Source organism: Rhinolophus sinicus, chromosome 17 (genome assembly GCF_057876585.1).
Source record: "Rhinolophus sinicus isolate RSI-liver-muscle chromosome 17, RSI-T2T, whole genome shotgun sequence".
Lineage (NCBI taxonomy): Eukaryota > Metazoa > Chordata > Mammalia > Chiroptera > Rhinolophidae > Rhinolophus > Rhinolophus sinicus.
This window is the reverse complement of record NC_142517.1, coordinates 188,710,868-188,733,938: the sequence shown is the minus strand read 5'-3', so window position 1 is coordinate 188,733,938 and position 23,071 is coordinate 188,710,868. Positions and strand designations below refer to the sequence as shown.

Below are 23,071 nucleotides of genomic sequence, written 5' to 3'. Positions count from 1 at the left end.
GCCGCCCAGTTCTTTCCACACAGGACTAGAGAACCCTGAAGACCTGGCCGCACAGTCTGCTGAGCTCAGGTCCCACCTAAAACTCTCAACTTCCCAAAGCTGAAATGGCTTAGTCCTCACAAAGGTCACCGTCTACTTCCAGCTGCAGGGTTCAAAATGGGAGGTTAGATCCAAAGACTGCAAACCGATGGACGATCCAGTACAATCAAGCAAATATACTGATCAAGTTTGGATTATTGAGAAAACGATCATGTACGAAGCATCCACTCCATGCCGGCCAACATAAGAAGGACTTCAGATTTGTTGTTACATGTCAACTTCTATTCAACCGGTTGAGAGAAGTGCTACGACCCCCACTTTTCAAACGAGGAAAATGAGACCCAGCCAAAATATTCACCAAGTTTTTTTTGATGCGAAAACCATGCTCTCAGTATTATATCATGACACCACAAGGTCAGGGCCTTTTTAGATTTATAATAGAGGAGGTCCATTGTTTTGGAAATTATTTATTAGGTATCAGCTATACGGTTCATAGACTTAGGGTCTTTTAGACCTAGGCGATACCTTAGAGAACATGTCATCTAATCCCCCTAATTTACAAGTGAAGAAGCTGACAACTTGATATGATTTATAAACCCTACAGTGAATAGAGTGACATGATCATTCTCTGTAGAGATTTTTTTATTTGATTTTTATGTGTTTTCTTTTCTGAATATAAAAGCAATATAAGCTCAGTGTTGAAAAATTAAAAGTTAAATAAATTAGGAAATTAAAAATACTCCATAATTCATACTTCAATAATCCTAATACTTATTGATAAATATGGTTTTAGACTGAGTTCATTTGTACCTCATTTTAGGCCTTAGAAAACAGAAGTATTTATTAGGTGAATGGTTATGTATTTCTCTCTCTATATATATACATACATACATGCACACATACATACATAGTTAGTTGATATATTCTTTATAAAATATGGTATTCTCACTGAATATTATGAATATTTTCTTACTTTATTAAAATTTTTGATAGATATTCTTAAATAGTGGGAGTGATTTTTACCATAATTATAAAAATAATACTTCTCACTGAGGAAAAAAAAAATTTTTAAACCATAACTCCTAAGTAAAAACTACCTATTATCCCATCACCCAGAGATAACCACCATTAACATTTTGGGTTTTTGGGGAAGGAGTGCCTTTTTGCTCTGTTTGTGTGTGTGTATATAATCAAGACAAATGGAATAGATATTTTAAACCCTTGATATTTTTTGCCAAATTGCTTTTCAGAAAGTTTGTTCTTATTTAAATTAACAGCATCAGTGAATGAGAATGTTCATTTCACAATATCCTCACCAACTTCAAATACTATCTTTTAAAAATTTTGTTAATTTTATAGTGGGACAATGGTTATGCATGTGAACTTACAAAAATATTGATTGTTGTGAAAATTATTGCTTATAATTCTTATTATGTGAAGCAAATAAGATTAAGTATATAATATTAAGAGTTTAGTATAACTAAACCCTAGTTTATATCATAACTATTTAGGCTATTTTAAACCAAGGTAACAATGGCTTAAAAACAGCTTTGCAAAACTGCATTGTATTAAATGGAAACTAAAAAAATAAGAAAGTACCAGGTAAGGCAGGTCAAAGAGCCTCAAGTAAGATGTCTATGGAAGAGATGAAGGTAGCATCTCTGTGTGATCTATTTATTTGTTTATTGTCTCTTTCCTACCTTGTTCCCCAAAGAAAAGACAACTAATACATTAATATATCAGCACAATGAGAACAGTCAGATCCCATCTGCTATCAGAATTTCTTAAATATTCTACCTGGGTATATATTAAAGCCACTGCTGATTTGGAGGGATATTCAAGAAAGTCACAGTTCACAGAGCACTAGAGTTAGAAACCATCTTCAGAAAAAGTGTAATTTCTAGTCCAGTTACTACCTTTCTAAGCCTCCACGATGCTATTGCTTGTGCCCTTCCCGTCTCCTTGCACCTGAATTGTTTTTAACAAATATTAATGTCTGTTAAATTTCTGGTATGAATTCCACGCCATTGTTGACCCTAATATCACAACTACACTGTCTGTCGAAGGAGAGGAATCCTGTTTGTGGAATGTGCAGTGTTTGGTGTCGGTATTCAGAGTTCACAGCCCTGGGAAGGTCGTCTGTCTTGCTAGAGGGGAGGTACTGTGGGTTTGTGGTGCCAGTGGGTCAGGCTACCCCTGGTATCTCTAGATCACTATGTGAGATACGCCTGGGAGACGGAGTGAGAGTAAAGTGGCAATGTTTGGATTGTATTTCGTAAATATCAAGACACATGGTAACAAATGCAAAATTTTGAAACCTGTTACAGCCTGTGAGCGCACTACAAGGCTGTCATTACTGTTACCATCTGAAAAATGAAATCCCTTCATGCTGAATGTCTTTTCTATTATGTGCTTGTCTGTGGTTAATGCTGTCATTGTTCTGGGTCCTTTGTGAAGAATGCATGATCATCATGATAATGGAGGCTTGGAATTCAAACTCTTTCTCCTGACATTCAAGGCCTTACATAACAGTGACCTAAACAGCCTTTAAAGCTTAATCTCTCCCCTATGCCAAGCTTTGTTCCAGGAAAACTAGTTCCTCAACATTCCCTCCACACCTCCGTGCTTTGTTAGTGCCTTTACTCCTTCTGGAATGCTCCTCTTCCCAAAGCTACCTGGCAGTTCTCCCTGTCAATCAAGGGTCAACTCAAATACCACCTCCTCCATAACATTTCTCTCCTGTGAACTTCTTTCTCTACTCTGACAAAGGTTCTCTGAAGGTAGAAGCTATATCTTACACAATCTGAATGACAGACACCTCTAGCTTGTCCCCTTCCTTTCTGGATGTAAAGGTGTCGCAGGGAAGTGCTGCCCTGCCAGGGACTGCATGGCCAATATATCACACATCCTTGTATGCCCAGTAACTTCTTACTGGTTGAATGTAAGTAGAAGTGATGGGTGTTGCTTCTGGTCTGGGCATGCCTTCTTCACTCTTTCACCTCCTGGGCAGCTTGAGGCAGATGATTCTGCCAAGCAGAAGAACATGGCAGGAACTCAAGATAGAAGAAGACTGAATTCCTGGATCACCAGGTGGAAGAGAGTTGCCTGCTGACTTAGAACAGCATGAAATGAACCTCCATTGGGTTAAGCCACTGAAATCTGATGTTCTCTTTCTTAGAGTTAGAGCCATTTCCCTGACTAATACAGCTTGGTATCCTTCCATTGCTTGGCTCATTCCATTTCATACAGTGGGAGCTCAAAAAGTATTTGTTAAATTAAATGGAAAATTCAGAGACAAACACAACAAAATATAAATTAGGTTATACTGTTCAAATATAGTTTCAAATATGTGATGACATCAACATATTCTTCCAATCCCCTATTTTCTTAAAAAATGCCCCCCCCCCCGCATTTGTTTTACATAAGTACGTACACTTTGAAATCAGTTGTCACTTTGTTCTTGGCAACGAGAAAAATCAGATGTCTTGAGAGCTGGTGGTCATTCTGGTTGAATGTGAGTGCTGAGCTTTCTTCCCGTTACGCAAGTCCAAAGGCATAACTGTGAACAAATAATGACAGGATGAAAGATATTTCCCTTTGATTGTCAGGTAATTGGGTCAAATTTTCATATAAGACATAAGTAGGGGATAGAGGTCCTTGGCCAATAGTACTTTCATTCACATTCCAATTAGACTTTCCTTGTAAAATGATGCTAGTATTATTTCTTAGGTTGAGTTAAGTCATACAAAAGGGAAATAGCTATTAACTCTGCCCAAAATGTTATTAAGACAAAAGAAGATTAGGTCATCAGCTCTCCAAATCAGACTTTAGTCTAATTCAGTATGATTGGATATTGCATTAGGAAACCAGAGTGTAAAGCTTGAAGAGTAAGAGGAAGGTGATAAGGTAACCTGAAATTCGGCATACGGCTTTTCTTGGAGTTACTCTTTAATATCCTCTCAATGTGTTTCTCTCACTGTGTGTCTTACCTTTTTTTCTTTTTCTTTTTTATTCCTTTACCCATTTTATTTCTCTTCCACCTCAGTAAGCAATCATCCCCACGGAGCCTATTCTTGTCTCTATTCACAGACATTTACTTATGATTTATCTTTATGCCTACATTGTTTGATTTACCTGGCTGGCTTACTGTACCATCAGATTGTTTCCCATAAAAACATTAATGAACATGGACACATTTGTTTGATCATTTTTTCCCCAAATATTTTTTGTTTTTTCCTAAACCAAAAAGCTGAACCCATACTTTCTAATAGCAAATGGACTATGATTTAGATCCACTTTTTGGGGGTCCATTAGTGGCTCATATAAATCAGTGTGTAAATTTTGCACTTCTTTTGTTAAATTTATCCAGAAGTACTTTACTCTTTTTGATGCTATTGTAAATAAAATAATTTCATTTTGGATTGTTCATTGCTAGTGTATAGAAATACAATTGGCTTTTGTATATTGACCTTGTATCCTGCAATTTTGTTGAACTTTTTTATTAGTTCTAATTAGTTCTAATTGTGTGTGTGTATGTGTGTGTCAGGGGGGGAGGGGAGAGAAGGGGAGAGAGAGAGATTCTGTGGAATTTTCTACATATCAGATGATGTCATCTGCAAATACAGAAGGTGTTACATTTTCCTTTTAAATTTGGATGCCTTTTCTTTTTCTTGCCCTGACTGGAAACTCTGGTACAATATAAAATAGAAGTGATGAAAGCAAACACCCTTATTCTGCTCTAAGTACAGTATTACCTGTGGGTTTTTCACAGATGCCCTTTATCAAGTGAAGAGGTTCCCTTCTATCCTAGTTTGTTGGGGTTTGTTATTGTTGCTGTTTTAATTATAGAAAGATGTCATATTTTGTCATATGCTTTTTCTGTGTGTATTGAGAGGCTCATGTTTTTGTCCTTTATTCTATTTATTTTTGGACATGAAACCAACCTTACAGTCTTGGGATAAATCCCACTTGGTCATAGTGCATAATGCTCATCCCTATAGCATGATATGGTCATAGAAGGTGAAGTTGGGAGACTTTGGTAGACCTGTCCCAAGTGTGTGGTACGTCTGGACTTTTCCTTCATATTCCTGGTATTCAGTATGGTCAAGGGTGACATCTTTATTTCTTTATGTGAATTCAATTACTGCCTAGCATCCTTTCATATAGCCTGAAGGACTCCATTTAGTATTTCTCATAGAGCAGGTCTGGTACTGATAAATTATCTCAGGTTTTATTTATACCGAGGGTACCAAAAACATGTATACACAATTTAAGAAAGAAAAAACTATTACAATTGTAATACCCAATATATACGTACAACAAAAGATGAATACAAGTCACGTTTGACTTCTGCAATGACAAGAGGTGCTCAAAGTGGTTACCATCAGCGTCCAGACACTTCTGATTACGGCAAACTACTGCTTGAGCAACGTTGACCAAAGTGTCCACTTGTATGCATTTTTTTGGCACCCTGGGTATTTGTTTATTTGAATGTCTTCTCCATTTTTGAAGGATATTTTGCTGGATGGATGAGTCCGTCTTTTTTGTTTCAGCACTTTGAATATGTCATCCCACTGACTACTGGCCTACATAGTTTCTGATGAGAAGTCAGCTGTTAATTTCACCAGTGATCATTTGTACATGATGTGTCATTTTTCTCTTGCTGTTTTCAAGATTCTCTTCTCATCTTTGGCTTTAGACAGTTTGACTATGGTGTATTTCAGTGTGGGTCACTTTTGAGTTGATCTCACTTGGAGTTTGTTGAGTTTTTAGGTGTGTGGATTAATCTTGTCCATCAAATTTGGGAAACATTTTTTGGCCATTATTTCTTCCAATATTCTCTCTGCCTTTTCTCTCTCTTCTCTCCTTGTGGGACTCCCATTATGCATGTGTTGGTTAATTTTCATTTCCTTATTCAAATTTTTTAATGCAGGCATAAGTACTCCTATAGGTATACTCCTATAGGTGGAATGGCTAGGTTATGGCATTGACATTAAGAAGTTTGATAATATTGCTAATTGTCTTCTCAAAAGTTTATAACAAGGCACGATTATACCAACACTGTGTGAGTAAGCCCATTTCTCTTACGGATCTTTCACCGATTACATTGCAGATCCTTTTTAAATATTGGATGAGGCATTTCTTTTCAGTTGGGCTGTAGTTCCTTAGATGTGTCTTCCTGCCTCTCAGAATCTTCTGTCAATGCTGTTGTTACCTACTCCTCTAGTTCTGCCCAGAATTATCCTCAGAAAACATTCATGAAGTAGAAAGAAACGGTGGTCATTATTTCTCAATGCTTTTTTGTTGTTGTTCTGTTCTGTTTTGTTGCTCACTAAAGCAAAGTATTTTCCTTTTAAATGACCTCTGTCTCACATGGTAGACTGAGCTGTGACCCTTCTCTGATCACTCGAGGCCATGAGATTTTGGCTTACATTTTATACACTATTTTGCTAACTGCCCTTTTTTCACTCATGTGAATATTTTCCAGTGTCTTCCACAATACAATTTGTAATGACTGTGTAGTAATTCATAGCTACAAAAAGAAACTGCTGGTCATTTTGTTAGTTTCTGATTTTCCCCCATTATAAATAACACTGCAATAATTATTCATAACCTGCAGGAGGACAGCCCTACTGATTTTATTCTGTGCTGTGTTGCAGCACCCAGCAGAGTCTGCTTCATAAAAGACATCAATAAATGTGTGTAGAATGAATAAGTGGTTGACTAACAAGCTTTATGTTTTTAAACTATTATTTACAAATTTGATTATTTCCTTTAAAAAATATCCAGAGGAGAAAGGGATGGATTGGTAGATCTGTAGATTTTTTAAACACTTGGTCAGTATTTTCAAACTGCATGCAGAAAGATTCAGCCAGTTGACATACGCATTCACTGGGGGTATATGGGAAAGCCTGTTTCTCTAACCTTGCCAACTCCTCATTTGTTCAAATCTATGTAATTGACGGTTGAAGAATAACAGTTTTAATGTACATTTAACATAGGACAAGTGATGAGGAACTTTTTATGTCATTTGCCATTTGTTTCTTTGACCAGCAGAGCTCCTCACTTTGGGGAGGAGGGCTAATCTCTCTGGGTCCTGGGGGCCACAGCCCGAGGCTGCTCGGGGAATGAGAGGGCAGGTTGTCCTGACTGTCACAATCCATCTGCTTCTCAGGCAGCCTCACAGGGTGTCATCCTCATTGGTAAGAAGAAAAGCAGGGAGTGGTACCAGTATACCTTGCTTCTGGCTAGGTCTCCTCTCGCAATAGCATGACCCAGGCAATTCAGGTTTATCTTTTGGATCTTAGGAGTTTAGGGGCAGGCTCTCACTGCCACCACCTCCACTGATGTTTATCTTCCTCTAGGCAGACCATCTCCAAGCTTTTTTGGTTTTGCACCCATTTTGGCAAACAATTTTCAAAAATGTTTTCCCAATATATGTCTATGAACTAATAAGGTCTATCTACTAAAATACTAATACATTAAATGCATATAAACCTATCACATGAAACTCGAAATTTTTAAAGGGTAGATTAAAAAGATGTACAGAACTGGCAGTTGCAACATTCCTTCTTGCTCAGTGATGTTTCCTTTCGGGCTCCCCCACTTGGAGCCCAGTGCTCTTGGGTATTTGCGGAAAAGTGGGTTGTTGCCTGTCTGAGCAGGTAAGTTGTTTACACAATTCTAAGGGAGCTAGACTTTTTCCACCACTGACCAGCTGGCTGTATAAACCAGCACTTTCCAGGGGACGCCACCAATGGACACTTTAAACTGCTGTTCAGTAAACTGCACCCAGTGCCCTCTGATGCAAATTTTATACACAGGCCAAGCCCAGAGAAATGAGAGTACTGGCTACTGGCAGTCTTCCCCACACAGCCTCCCAAACAGCGGCTGATCTGCTTATTCAAAGACAGACTGGACATTGGAGCAAAGGGAAGTATAGAGGAGATGAGTCAGGACCTCCCCTTTGCGGTTACACTGTGTAAACATGTAAGGTGTCTGTACAGAGAACTGCACATGTGAGATAATGTAAAAATGTAACTGAAATAGTAAAAGAAACAATATGCAAATAAAAGTTATGAGGGACTTGCTTTACAGTGAAATTTAACACCAATGTTTTTGTGGAAATACCTTTCCCTAAGAAAAGAAGAAAAATCTTTCACTAGATTTTAGTGGAAAACTTTGGGGGGAAAACGGGAAGGTGAGGCCCAGGGCCCACGGGTGTCCCCTGAAGGAGCACGCAGGATTTACACGGACAAGGGGCTTTGGAGACAGACACCTGGATTTGAACTAGTTTTGGACCCCAAGCTTGCCGTTGTCCGCAGTGTGACCTTTGGCATTGAGAGTTTCGGTCTATTAAAAGGGGATAATAATCCCTGTACTTTACAACACTATGAAAATTAAACCAGAGAACGCCCACTAGCCATTTTCCATGTGGTAGTTGCTCAATAAATGTTTGTTCATTCCTTCCTCACTTGTTTTAGGCCATGGTAATTTCTTTCATGACTGCTTATGCCCTAACTTCAAAGTTTGGCTCTTTTTTATTTCAGCATTAATGATGTAGAACATTTCTCCTGGAGTTACTTTAACTATCTAAAAAATGTCTTAAATTTGAAACTTCTACTGAAAAAGTCTATGTTCTATTTGGTCATTTCTAAGTCTACAATGCCACCTAATGGGTTTACTTCTGATGAAAGTTAGTGGCTATAGCCTCGGATACTTCTATAATGAGAGTGGTATCAGAATTATTTTTGGCATCCAAACCCTCTGAAAAAACCTGTTTTAGGAGAAAGCTTCTCCATTCAGCCCTTTCTGTTCAGCTTTTCTTTGCTCCTTACTCGATTCTGTAAATACAGACTTATATTTATCCCCTTTTTGATTCTCCATATGTCCCTTCTAAAAACATTTCTTCTTAAGGAATTTTTAATCGTTGATCTCTTGGAGTACTATTGAGTGATATGTTCCTGTGCAGATGTGAGTTAGGTTTGTCTGCTGGTGGCATTACCACTAAACCAGGAGTCAAGAGACCCCCTCAGAAAAAGTTCTACTGCACATAGCTCTCCTGCTTTTACGGAAAACTTGCTGCTGATGACCAGAGAGGGTGAAACATGGTGTCTGTGAAGGTCCATTTCGTCTTCCCCTTCCCCATCTTCTCTGCTGTGTGGAGTGGGTAGGACAGTCCAAGGATGGGAAAGGTCAGGTCACAACACCACAAGCTAGAGGTAACCAACCGATTTATTGGCAGGGAGATGCGAGGATGCTTAGTCGCCAGGGGTAGGGCGGGCTGCAGCGTCCCAGCCCAGCAGAGGGCACTGACTCCTGCAGTTCTTCCATGGAGCTGACACCGGCCGCAGGCTGCTCCCGCTCTCACAGAAGTGTGGATGGAAAAGGGGCCCACATACTACACGCGACAAGCTCAGGGGAGGCCTGCATGGCGGGCCTTACAAACTCAGAGACCGAAAGTAACAACATAGTATGGTCTGAACATACAAATTCCTAACTAAAAATTATTCTTGGTGGTAGTCACGTCCTAGGCCTGTAGCTCCATTGACAAAGGTCAGTCTTTAACTTAAGTGAGCCTGTCTAGCCTCTTTTTACATCTAAGATAACATACCTTTGAAATGTCAGAGTCGTCTGCTTTTCCAGACCCTTCAGGCACAACCTCCGGCACCAGAGCAGGAGACCACAGAACCCTTCATGTTATCTAGTTCCCCCACATACCATCTGTGTGTGCTGTCAATATGAATTATTATCTGTCCTGTACCCACCAGTGTAACAGAAGTCTGTGTCACTTCGTTTTATTTTTTATCCAATCCCCGAGATTGCCCCACTTTGCTATCCCCGCCCTCTTATTCTACCACCAATGGATTTCATTGGACCCTCCTTACGTCTCCTTCTTTTATCCTAATGTATAAAATAAACTGCTAAACTGCCATTCTCTGGAGCATTTTCCTCAATCCATTGAAATTTTGCTTCTGGAAATTGTTGTCAGTTTGGCTCAAATAAATTCATAAAAATTCTCTACAGGTTTGGACATTTCTTACGTTGACACGTAAGAAACCACTCACACGTGGCCGAAAAGACAAGCCGGGAGAAAGGAGGGGTTTTGGAGCCAGTGAGACTGGCCCTGGAATCTCTCCCCTGGCCTTTCGGAATCACCCTGGGCCGTGGTTTCCTCATCTCTAGAGGAGTTGACAGCACCTACTTTGCAGGGTCACAAATGTGCATGGCACCTGCTAGGCACTCAATGAACCATTATGATACCTCAGCCACTGGCCCTGGGACTCGGCTGGTCACCAGTCGTGCTCCAGTTCTCTCTTGTTTCCTGAATTTAGAGTCTATGTCACCAGCACATCTTGGATTCCCTTTCAGGTCTTTGTTTTCAGTCTTTTGCCTTTGTTCCTGACATATGGCTCAGGTCTGTCCTTTTTCCTTCCAGGAGCAGACCTGCGTTCTCTGCTGCTCCTCTATGCTAGGAGAATTACATGGGAGGCCTACCTTAATCCAGGGTCGCCTGGAACCCAGCTGGGTAAGTCAGCTTGGTTTTGCCTGAAGATACTCGTATGTCACACCCTCCAACCTCTTCTCTCTTAGTAACACAAAAAGGGGATAGTTTTCAGCTTTAGTCATTGTTTTATTCCTCAACTTGTTTAGAACCCAGAGTAGACAAAGAGAGATGCTATTTTGGGGGGGCTCTCTCAAAGACCCCAACAGTATTGTCAGTGAATGAAGCTGGCTAGGGATAAACACGGTGGAGTGGAGACTGCGGCCAATGGAAGAGACAGTGTACTGTCCGAAGAGGCCAGAGCCGGCTCAGTGCTATCTTATGGCTGTCTTGTGGGCATTTGAACCCACTTTTGCCAGAGAGTTCAGAATTTTCAAAAAAAGCCAGAGATCTTGATTTTTCTCTGGCATCTCCCTCCTTTTAAAGGTTGACAATAAAACTGAAAAAACAAAACCGCGAGGGCCAAGTTGGTGTGGGACAAATGACATCTATAGGCCAAGGCTGCCCGGAGGTTGCCTGCCTGGACCCCCGTGCTGCTTCCACCCCTTCCCCCCCCCCACCCCCCCACCCCCGCAGATCTCACTTGTATGTAATTCCACTTCCATCATTCCATCTGGAAAATGTTCTTACATCCCATCAGGAAAACTTGCCCTCTACGTTCCCTGTGTCACCTGAGGAGGGGCACTGCTGGGGGTAAATGAGTGATTTTGGCATGACAGGCTAGGATTGTTATTTGATAATGTACTGCTCTCTTTTTGATGATAACTCTTGGTCTAACTAACTTAAAGCGAAACCCACTCTTATAGCCACACACAAATGAACATGCCGAGGAGTCCTTTTCTTGGAATCGTCAGAAGATGTCAGCCATCAATAAGCTTCTTCTCCACCTGTGGATCTTCCTGAACCCCAGGTTCACGAAACACATACAAAAAAAGTAAAGCGACGACTAATTCTTCAGCATCATTGACTCAAAGGTGCCTAACAAGTGAAATTTGAACTTAAAAACTCTTACAGTGAGGTGGGTAATTATTTGGTGTGACAGTTCTGAATCATAGCGTTCATTCATCCATTCACTCAATCAACAAAGATTTTATGCAGCAGTCCTCTGAAAACCACAGCTGTGATTGCAGAACCCAACACAACACAAGCCTGCAACCTTCTGCCCAAGCTGCTGCTTCTACTGTGTTGTTGAAGGAGAACAGGCTGGGCTGCGGCTGCCACAAAGCTGAGCACCACAAGCACGACGGCGCTGGCAAAACAAAAAATCCACATGTTGCTATTTACGCCGTGCGCTCCCTCCGTGTAGTACTGGGCAGTCCTTCTGTCCTTTTCTCCAGGTAGTGAGGTCTTACGAAAACTTTGACATTGAGAAGCCAGAGAACTTAAGAAAGATGGTGGTGAATAGTTAAACCAGGACGCGATACATGGTTATCCTTCTGTGGCACCAACTTGAGCGTCGGCGTTAGGCTTCTTGAATATCCTTAAGACTAAAATAACTCAGTGGTTGTATACTAGTGTCCTCAAGGGCAGTGAGCCGCACCCCTGGGGTCACGAGGGTTCAAGGCTCACACAGAGGAGCTGGTAGTGATGAAGCAGAAATGCCTCACCTCCAGGGTGCAGGTTGTTACTTCAAAGGTTTCGGCCAGGGGCCTGATTTACTCTTCAAGCCACTTCCCCCTTGCTCAAGGCTGGTCTCTGGATGGTTTTTCTCTTCTGCCTGGGGGCTTTTGCATTTTCCATCGCCTGGCTTAGATGCCTTCCTCTGCCTTCCCCACCCTACTTCTAATCTTCGGATCTTCTCCTTTCTAATCCTTCAAATGCCACCCTTTAGAGCCGCCCTGTGTGGTAGCAAAGATAGGCAGCCTACATTTGCACAGTGAACAAACTCCAAATCTCAAAGGTTTAACACAACAAAGGGTTATTTCTTGTTCAAGTCACAATCCAGTGACTCGAGATCCAGCTCCTCCAGTCTGTCCTCCTCAGAGGGCGGAGGGATTTAGGCAGAGGCATTACACTGGCACCCTACTGGTCAGAACCCAGGCCCAGGGCCCCAAGTTACCTGAAAGGAAGCTGGGAACGTAGTCTTTCTTTGTAGAGATTATTTCAATTAACCCTCTCAGCAAGCCTCCGAGGCAAATGCCAATAGCCTGCTCATTTTACAGATAGGACACTGAGGCTGAGAGAAGCTAAGTGACCCACTCCAGGCCATGAAGCCAAGCGAGGGAGCTGGGGTTGGAACAAGTGTGCAGCCTCCAGAGCCCTACCAGAATACAAACTCTCTACTGCCTACTTGCTTGCATGTTAAAGATAACAAAACAATTGATAACAGTCTATATTTGCAGCCAGTGTTAGAAACTCAGAGTTTTAAAAGTATCTTGATTACTTATTCCCTGAATAACAGTAGTTTAGCCAAAGAAGATAGATTTGCTAAGAAGGCTAAGGAATAGACAAACAGCTCTCAAAGTATGGTCTGCAGCTTCCGGGGAACTCTGAGCCCTTTTTATGGAATTCCTGATATCAAAACTATTTTCATAAGAATATCAAGGGGTCGTTTGCTTTTTTCACTCTCATTTCTGTACTAGGGAGTTTTCCAGAGGCTCCCTACCTATGATGGTGTTTCTCCTGTGATGTTAATGTGTAGTTTTTCCTGCTTTCTCTTTGCAGCTGATCTCCAATTTCAAAGCCTTGTGATCAGAGAACATGCTTGGTATGATTTCAATCTCCTTACATTTGCTGAGACTAGTTTTATGTCCCAATGTATACGGTCTATCCTTGAGAATGTTCCATGTACACTAGAAAAGAATGTATAGCCTGATGTTCTAGGAGGAAGTGCTCTATAAATGTCAATTGTGATGTTAACACGTAATGGAGGAATTAACAAATAGCTTACTGTTCCCAGTTTTAATTTCTTAAAACTTAAAATTTCTAATATGATCGATATCAATAGATATCCGCCCACACAAAAGTTCTTTCGTGTCCTCAATAATTTTATTTTATTACTATTTTTTAAACATATGGCTTTTATTGCATCTTTAAGATATCACAAATAAGTCTGAGGAATCATCCGATATCTTGGTGTTTCTATAGCTGGACAACTTAGATCTTATCAGCCTGCTGTACTATTCTTTTTTCAGACACATAGATACCATCCCCAAATTTTCTGATATCCTTGTTTCTAACTTTATCCTTGTTGTGGCTTGTTGGAGTCAAAGCAGCTGAATTTGATATAAGATCAGTGTCAAGAATTAACTCATCTTTCTGGGCTTGAGATACTGAATAAGCAATACCTGACTTCATCTGAACGCTGTGGATATATTTTGCACCCAAGAAATTTCCGATTTCGACAAGAGAACCATTCTCCTGAATAAGAACGTTGATGGGGAAGTGAGCACACACAGACCTCATCTTGTAACGGACGCCCAGGTAACACCCTATGTTCTGTCTGTGACTACAGATGGTGCGAACAGCAGCCAGTTCCTTTCTATCTCCCCACCATTTGTCAACCCGGTGGCTCTTCTTCTTCTTTCCAAGGAGACTGAGTTCTGCACGGATGTGACTGAAGTCCCTCCGCAGGGTACCTCTGGGGCCTTCCCAATAACCACGGTCCCTTCAGAGTGATGTCTGCGTCTTCTGGAACGTCCACAGTCTGGTGGCTGAGAATGGTGTTTGTCCATGCGGTAGATGCGGCTGCATCCTCAACAATTTATAAAAATGTTAAGGATCCCAAGACCAGAAAGTTTGACAATTGCTGGGTTAGAAGTTTAAGGCAATGTGTTCTCTGAGATCAGATTAAACTCTAGTTTATGGCAATTAAATGTCTCCATATGAAAGCTGTGTTTTAAAAATGCCTATGTCTCAATTTCTTTATCTTTAAAATGAGGTTATAGCACAACCATAATACTAATCTATATTACAACATTGAATAAAAGATTAATTGAAAACATCAACCACAGAAGCTTGGATTAGAATAGAGCATTCTAAAACAAACAAAACAAACAAAGGAATATTAACAGTACATTTAAAGAAATTTCCTGAATTTTCTGTCCCTTTCCCATTTTTTCTCTAGAACAACAGGAAAATGCATCTAATTTGCTATCACAACAGCATTTGATCAGCGAAGGCTTCTACTTTTTGGAGATTAGTAGTCTAATCAATTTACATTGGCCCACATTAATGAAAAATCACTGTGCGAAAAATTCCTTTGTAACAAAACTCATCTTAATTTCATACTGTATAAACAAATAGCTCTTGAACTTGGTGGATGGCTTGGTGTGTTGTCTCATGCTGCTGTCATTATGGTAAATTTCAGTTTAAATAAAATTAAGTAGCCACTCTCTTCCAGTTCACTGCAGTGGCTAAACAATGTCACAATAACTTGATACTTATAATCCATTTTACCTTCACTTAGAGGATAAGCCAAGTGGGCAGAAAGTCGAGGGCAAGGGGATACAATGTTGCTATACCCTGATATTTAGAATCCTTGCTACCTTAACAGAACATTAGCTGGAAGGGTACAAGGTAGCCCATTTACAAAATGACAGATGAGGTCTGCCCAAGTGCACAATTATGCCTGATTTAAGGCTTAATAATGATGAATTTATTTAAAGTAGTCTAGCTGTTTTAAAATCTAAGATTCTAAATGATAAAAACAGTAAACCAGTATGGTCAACTATTGCTACCGAATGAATAACAGGTAAGTCTTACTAAGAAACTACTACTACATGCAGGTGTTATGCATGGTAATGGACATGTTTTAGCTCATTTAACACCACCACCTCCCAACAGTCCACTGACCGAAGCATTACTATCGTTCTGTTTTTACAAAAGGGCAGAAATAGATCTTTGCAGGAGTTAAGCTCATATGCTGTGATTCAGTGGCGTGTGTTCTCAACCGCTATCCTATACCAATTTCTACTTTAAAATTTTCATTTTAAGCAAATCCTAGTTTCTTTTTAAAAGGTATTTTCATTCGAATTTTGTCTTCATTTGTCCTTGCTGCTTTGGTTGCTGACTACTGTGGGTTGAATTGTGTCCCTTCAAAAGATGTGTTGAAGTCCTAACCCCTGGTACCCGTGACAGTGACCTTACTTAGCAATAGGGTCTTTACAGATGTCATCAAGTAAAAAAAAGGTCACACTAGATTAGGATGGACCCTAAATCCAATGACTAGTATCCTTAACAAAGAGTGGGGGATTTGGAAACACGGACACACAGGAACAAGGCTGCCACATGAAGACGGAGGCAGAATTTAGGATGATGTTGGCACAAGTCAAGGAATGCCAAGGGCTATCGCAAGCTGGAAGAGGCAAGGGAGCATTCTTCCCTAGAATCTCCGGAGGGAGCATGGCCCTGCCTACGTCTTGATTTTAGACTCCTAGCCTCCAGAATGAGAATACATTTGTTTTTTATTATAAGCCACCCAATTTGTGGTCCTTTGCTATGGCAGCCCTAGGAAACTAAGGCACTGACTTTCTGGACTGGAGCCCCAGGTGAACCTAAGATCCCGAGAGTAGGGACCAGATCACGGCTTAACAGTGGCTAAGCAATGGCTAAACAATATCAGGCACAGAGTAGACGTTCCCTAGAGAGATCACCATCCAACAAACGAACAACCTAAACAAACTGAGCTAATTATTTGGTCCAGGTTCTAAAACTATTTTGAAGGTCTAGTTTTGTAGTGAGATTATGGAGAATCTTAAACAAACAAACAAAAAACCAATAATGGGATACTGCCTTAAATATTTTCTGAAACAAGGCAGGGTATAAAGAAAAAATAATTAATTATTTGAATTTGATGCAAAGAACTTGTAGGCCACGGGGAGCCCGTGAAACGCACAGCTCTAAAGATCGTGTGCTGGAGAAGTGATGGCGGTGGGCTTTTAGGAGGGGGGACAGACTGATCACCTGGCAAGGCCAAGTGCTGACCCCGGAGGTGGCTGCAGGGGTGCGGGCTGAGGAGCCAGCCGAGCAGTGGTGTTCTAACCATCAGCATGATGTCCGGTGTATGATGCTGGGGGTGGACAGGAGACAGGTGGCTCGTCGGGGGACACAGGGCTTGCCTCAGACGAGGAAAGAAGGATTCGGGAGAAACAGTAAGACCCTGCTACTCACTATTTGTCTTAAAGTTCAGACAAATGAACTGAAGCATGGAAATGACGTGAGCCCTTCTCAGCATCCTCAGGTCTGAGGCCGACTGTCCACAGCAAGCAGCTCAGGTTGTGGAGAAGGTCAAGGAGAAGACCGAGTAAAGGGGAAACCGGGGCTTCTTCTCAGGGTGCGCACCGACCACCAGGCCAGTCCCTGGCAGACACTCTGGTCCCCACAGACACTTGGGATTACAGGCGCAGCGACTGAACAGATTTACAAGTGTGGGCACTGAAAGGCAGGAAGGTTACAAATCCTAGGAAAAAGTTGGGGCAACAGACACCAGTATGGAAATAAATAAGAGCAAATTTTCAGTAAATATGTTTCCTGCATGCCAGGCACTGGTGTCAGCACTGAGTGTGTGGTCACCACCTTCCCTCAGACATCAAGCCGGCGGGTCATGGTAAGATCCCCATTTTACAGATGAGGAAAATGAGGCACAGAAATGCTGATTCACTGGTCCAGGTCATACAGCTAGGAAAGGACACAGCCAAGAGCGAAACTGGTAGCTTGGTTCCAACCCCACTGACAGGTAAGGACACCAATGTTCAAGGAGTTGTAGTGACGTGCCTGAGGGCGCACGATTAGGGAGTAGCAGAACTGGGACGGGAGTTCAAATCTTGCGATCTCGAACTCCCTCCTCTATCACTGCAGTGCTGTGGCTGCTGAGCGGAGCATGGGACTTGTGTGGAAGTGGCCCTTGTGAATACTTTGGACCTGAAGTTACAGTGAAGCTGCTCAACTGGCAAGAGTGTAGGAAGCAGAGGCCAGCTCTCAGAGCAGCTGCGGCGCCTGAGGAGTCTCCTGGTAGAGGCAGAGTGGAGGCGGGGAGAGGAGGGGCGAGACCAGAGACAAACGCCCCGACATCCCAGGAAGGAAGCCCCCCAGACAGAAGGGCCTCTAAGTTCAATGCCATAGTGAAGTGTGGTGTCCGGGACAGAGGCAAGACCTGGCATTGGTCACAAATAGCTCTGAGAGGGCATCTCAGGAGGGCCAGAGAGCAGGAGGCTGACTGCAGGCAGAGGAACGAGCAGGGAGGACCCAGAGGCAGCAAGCCTGCAGCGCTCTTAGAATCCCGACTCCTTGGACTTGTTTAAAGAGAAAAAGGAGAAGCCGCTGATGGAAGGACTTGGGGGCCGAGGGGACAGAACTCGCAGGGCGGTAGTGCTGGGGCACAGGGCGGGGCTGCCTTCTCATCCTGCAATGGACAGGAGAGATGTAGGCAGGGATCAGGCTTTCATTTTGCCAACATCGATCCAGGCCTGTGCTGACTCTGGCCGTCTGCTGAAAGTGAGTGTGGAGAGGAGCCTTGTCTTTCAAACACACATTCCTCTATTAGGATCACATTTGTTGTTTGGCAAATATGATAGCAAGTTAGCCATCACCCAATTGTATAGGAGGACCTTACAGAATATGTGTATTCTGTCTACATTACTTCCTAAAAACAAACAACAGAAATATACTATCCATTGGGATTCTAGTTGCATGTATCGGGCACTCAAGCGGCTTAAGCAAGAACGGAAAATTTATTATCAGGTTACACTGGTATCCCCTAGGCCCGAGAGCCCAGGTGTAGCCAGGAAAGGCTCAGGACAAGCGAGCCATCAGGAAGCCTGGCCCCTCTGCCCCCGGCTGTCCTCTGCAGCCTGGCTTCTCCATGGAGGATGGCTCCACATGCGTGTGACTTTATATCTCCTTTGTTTAAGGGACCAGCCCAGACTGAATGAATCAGAATTGTGTTTCTTCTGCAGGGGACAATAAAAGCAGCGCAAACTGGCTTAAGCTAATTAGGGAATTTAATGGCTCAAATAACTAAGAATTCCCAGCCAGCTGGGTCCAGGTGGTCACATGGCACCGTAGGAGGCAGCCTCTCTCTCCACTAGCGCCTGCACGGGCTCCATTCTCTGCTGGTTCAGCCCACTTGGGACCAGATGACCGATAGGAACTCCAGCTTCTATCCATCCCCAATTCTCTGGTTCTCTGAGAGTCCCAGCAAGTCTCAGGATGGGTGGTGGGTAAGCCCAGCTTTCGTCATATGCCCCCTTCTGAACCACCCATGGCCAGATAGAAGGAAATGCTCATTGGCCAGGCCTGGGACATGTGCCTGGTCCTGGAGCCAGAGCGAAGGTCCATCCCACCCCAAACATATATCAGTAAGAGCAAATGCTACATGATCCTCACTGTGTGCTAGGCACTGTTTTAAGCACTTTAGATACGTGAACTCATTTTAACCTCAGTTTACTATCTTTTTTGTTTACTAATGCAATCAGCAGAGTATCCCCTTTTTATAGATGGACAAATTGAGGCACAAGTGAATGTGTCTTACCCACAAGGACTCACAGCTAGTAAGCTGCAGGGCTGGGATGTGACCTAACCTCTTGGGCTCCAGAAGCGGGGCTCCTGACCCTTAGCAGAAGAGAACAGCTACCAGCAAAATGGGAAACGGATGCTGGACTAATAAAGATAATAATAACAACAGATAAACATAGCCACTCATTCTGCAGAGAAAATTATTTACCCAGCCTGGTGGCTGCTTCTCCTGTGACCTCATACATGGACTAGTTTCAGAAAACGGTGGGACAGAATAAGCACCCTTCTACCATTATGCTCTGGTGAGGTGTCATATGATTGGGGAAAGGCACTTTCAGTCATGGGGATAAAAATAAAAAGCTATCAGCCAAAGGCTTCAGGAGTGCTTCTGTATATTCTATCTCCACCCTAAATTCTGCTCCCCGCAAGGGGCAGAGTGGGCACGAAGACTCCCACAGCCTGCAGGTGCACAGGGAACCCACTGGGCTGGAGGAGATGACCACACCTGTCCTGGTTTTAGTTGTCTGGGTCCAGGGGAGGGCCAGAAAAAGAAGCCCAGCTCCCCTTGTTAAAGGAAAAAGCATATGTAGATTGAACTACACTTTGGAATTACAGATAATGCAGAGAGTGAATCTACCCTTTTTCACATGCTCAGCAAAACTGCCAGAAGAATTGTCTTCAAGTCTTAGAATCACAGTTGGATAAAAGTGGTCAGTAGTCTTAGGCTGATGCTGACACGGGGGGTCCAGGCGTAGGGTGATTAAGGAGTCCTGAGCTAGGCAGAACTCCAGAGAAGGAGGCCCTTCACTGAGAAGCTAAGCTAAGCCCTCCATCCTAAAAACTACTACCTAATATTTGAGATTTCCGTCTTTCACACCTGTGTTCTGTCAGCTTTTGCTGAGTCATTCTGTAACGACCCCCAGATCTCAATGGTTACCTCAACGGAGGTTTATTTCTCACTCATGTTTCACATAGTTCACAGGTCAGCAGTGGCTCTGCTCCAGCTGGCGACCCGGGGTTAGGGAGCACCCCAATGTGGGACACGCCGGTCTAGAGCAGGAGAAAGGAGCAATGACACCTCAGGTGAGCTGTGCAAGACACCTGGCGTTCCTGCTCAGAGGCGGCAAACGTCATTTCCATTCACATTCCATTGGCCAGAGAAAGTCACATGGCCACACCTGGCTTCAACAGGGCAGGGAGACATCTTTTCCTCAGGAAGGGACACTGAGGACAGGCCTGCAGGAGGTAGACTGGGTATTTAAAATAATATAAGCTACCACATACCCAACTCAATTGAGGATTAAAAACTTATTTTCCAGTATTCACAGTGAACCACTGGCTGTTTTGGTTTATTTTGATAAAAACAGAGCTGCACTGGGGGTGGGTGGCTGGTTAGCTCAGATGGTTAGAGCTCAGTGCTCTTAACAACAAGGTTGCCAGTTTGATCCCCACATGGGCCACTGTGAGCTGCACCTTCTACAACTAGACTGAAACAACTACTTGACTTGGAGCTGATGGGTCCTGGAAAAGCACACTTAAAAATACATAGAAGTTAAAAAAGACAAAGAACAAAAACCAACCAACCAAACAAACAAAAAACCAGAGCTCCACTTAAATGTCTACACTGCTATACAAGTTGCATGCGTTTCTAAATATGCTTTTTGGTGCTTACTGAGCCAATTGGTACCAATTAGAACATTGGTAGGGCTAAAGGACATTGTTGTCTATTATGGCTGATGGAAAGTAAATGACAACTTTCTAGATAAACTGTAATGCAAATGTCCTATGTGCATGGGGTGCTGGAGAAGTTGGGTAGGTTTTGTTTTGTAAAGTCCCGTGGATGATTTCAGCAGAAAAAATGGAGAATGGGGAGGAGGGCTGGGGAAGGGGGTGCAGAATCTCTATTCCAGGCTTCATGGATGAGGGACCTGGGATCTAGGAAGATTTACTGATTATTCAAGGTCATCCCACTTAAAGTGTCAGAGACAGAATTTAAATTTTCACAGTTTCTTTGGCTCCAAAGCACATATTTTTTCTTATGCTCCAGAATGGCTCCCCAAAGAAAAGGGACAATGAGAGGGAAAGAGAAAATAAGGAGAGGAGAGGTTTTTAGAGAAGGAAAGCTGAGCGGGAGAAACAGCACAGAGAGGCAGAGAAGGTTGAGAGAGAAAGGAGACACTGGAAGAGAAAAAAGGAAAGGAAGAGAAGACCACCACCAACAACAAAAATACTGAATGAGAAGAATAAAGTTGGAGGACTGACACTACTTGACTTCAGACTTACAACAAAGCTACAGTAACTTACTATAAAATTATAAAGCTATATGTGGCATTGATGAAAGAATAGACCAAAAACAAGCCATAGACTGGGAGAAAATGTTTGCAAAATACACATCTGATAAAGACTGCTACCCAAAACATAAAAAGAACTCTTAAAATTCAACAATAAGAAAACAATCAGATTTTTAAATGGTCCAAACCATTCAGTACACGAAATGGTGCTTAACAGGTACAGGACACAGGTACCTAAAGAGGTGCTCAACATCACTCCTCATCAGGGAAATGCAAATCAAAACCACAATGAGAGATCACCTCACACCTGTTAGAACGGCTATTATAAAAAAGATGAGCAATCACAAGTGTTGGCAAGGATGTGGAGAAAAGGAAATCTTTGTGTACTATTTGTGGGAATGTAAATTGGTACAACATTGTGGAGGTACCTTAAAAAATTAGACCCAGAAATCCCATTCTGGGTACCTATCCAAAGGAAATGAAATCACTATCTTGAAGAGATATATGCAACCCCATGTTCATTGCAGTGTTATTCGCAATAGCCAAGACATGAAAACAACATAAGTTCCATTAACAGATGAATGGATGAAGAAAATGTGATGTGTGACACACACACACACACACACACGTGCGGATATTATTCAGCTATAAAAAAGGAGATCCTACCCTTTGTGAAAACATGGATGACCTTGAGGGCACCACCCTAAGTGAAGTAAGTCAAACAGAGAAAGACAAATATGGTACGATTTCACTTATATGAGGAATCTAAAACTAAAACAAAAACACACCCAAACACATAGAAACATAGAACAGATCTATACTTACCAGAGGTGGAGGGTGGCAGGTGAGGGCCATGAGTATAGGCAATCAAAAAGTACAAACTTCCAGTTATAAGTTCTGGGGATATAATGTATAGAATGGTGACGCTAGTTAACAATGCTGGATTGGATATTTGACATTTGCTAGGAGAACAGATTTTAAAACCTCATCACAAGGAAACAAACTATGTGAGGTGATGAATGTTAACTTACAGTGGCAATCATTTTGCAGTATATACACATGTCAAATCATTATGTTGTACACCTTAAACTAATGCAATTTCAATATGAATTACATCTTAATAACGCTGGGAGAAAAAATGCTCCACATCGTATGTCACTAGGGAAATGCACATTAAAACAACAATGAGATACCACAACAGTCCTGTTAAAGTGGCCAAAATCCAAAACACTGCAACACCAAATGCTGGTGAGGATGCGGAGCAACAGAAACTCTCGTTCAGTACTGGTGGGGATGCAAAATGGTACAGACACTTTGGAAGGCAGTTTGGCTGTTTCTTACAAAACTAAAAATACTCCTATCACATGATCCAGCAATCACACTCCTTAGTATCTACTTAAAGGTGTTGAAAACTTACGGTCACACAAAAGCCTGCACATGGATGTTTATAAGAGCTTTATTCATAACGGCCAAAACTGGGAAGCAACTAAATGTTCTTTAGCAGGTAAAAGGATAAACTGTGGTGCATCCACACAATGGTATGTTACTCAGTACTAAAAATAAATGAGCTAACAAACTATGAAAACTTAAATGCATACTATTAAATAAAAGAAGCCAATCTGAAAAGGCTACAAACTGTATGATTCCAATTATATGACATTCTGGAAAAGGCAAAACTATGGAAAAAGTTAAAAGATCAGTGGTTGCTAGGGGTTAGGGAGGAGAGAGGAATGAATAGGCAGAGCACAGAGGATTTTTAGGACAGTGAAACTGTTTTGCATAA

At 42.1% G+C, this 23,071-nt stretch overlaps 1 long non-coding RNA gene and 1 pseudogene across 6 annotated transcripts in view; both read right to left on the bottom strand.

The window, feature by feature from the left end:
• Positions 1-23,071, bottom strand: part of LOC141567084 (uncharacterized) — a 58,182-nt gene that overhangs the window by 30,759 nt on the left and 4,352 nt on the right. For 4 of the 6 annotated variants that reach the window (XR_012489480.2, XR_012489475.2, XR_016019823.1 and 1 more), the window contains 2 exons: positions 10,537-10,627; positions 3,473-3,598 (listed from right to left, as the gene is read on the bottom strand). This is a non-coding gene — a long non-coding RNA (uncharacterized LOC141567084). The remainder of the gene's footprint in view (positions 1-3,472; positions 3,599-10,536; positions 10,628-23,071) is intronic. The other 2 variants (XR_012489477.2, XR_016019822.1) reach the window with 1 other exon arrangement.
• LOC141567928 (large ribosomal subunit protein uL6 pseudogene) lies at positions 13,663-22,143 on the bottom strand (annotated as a pseudogene).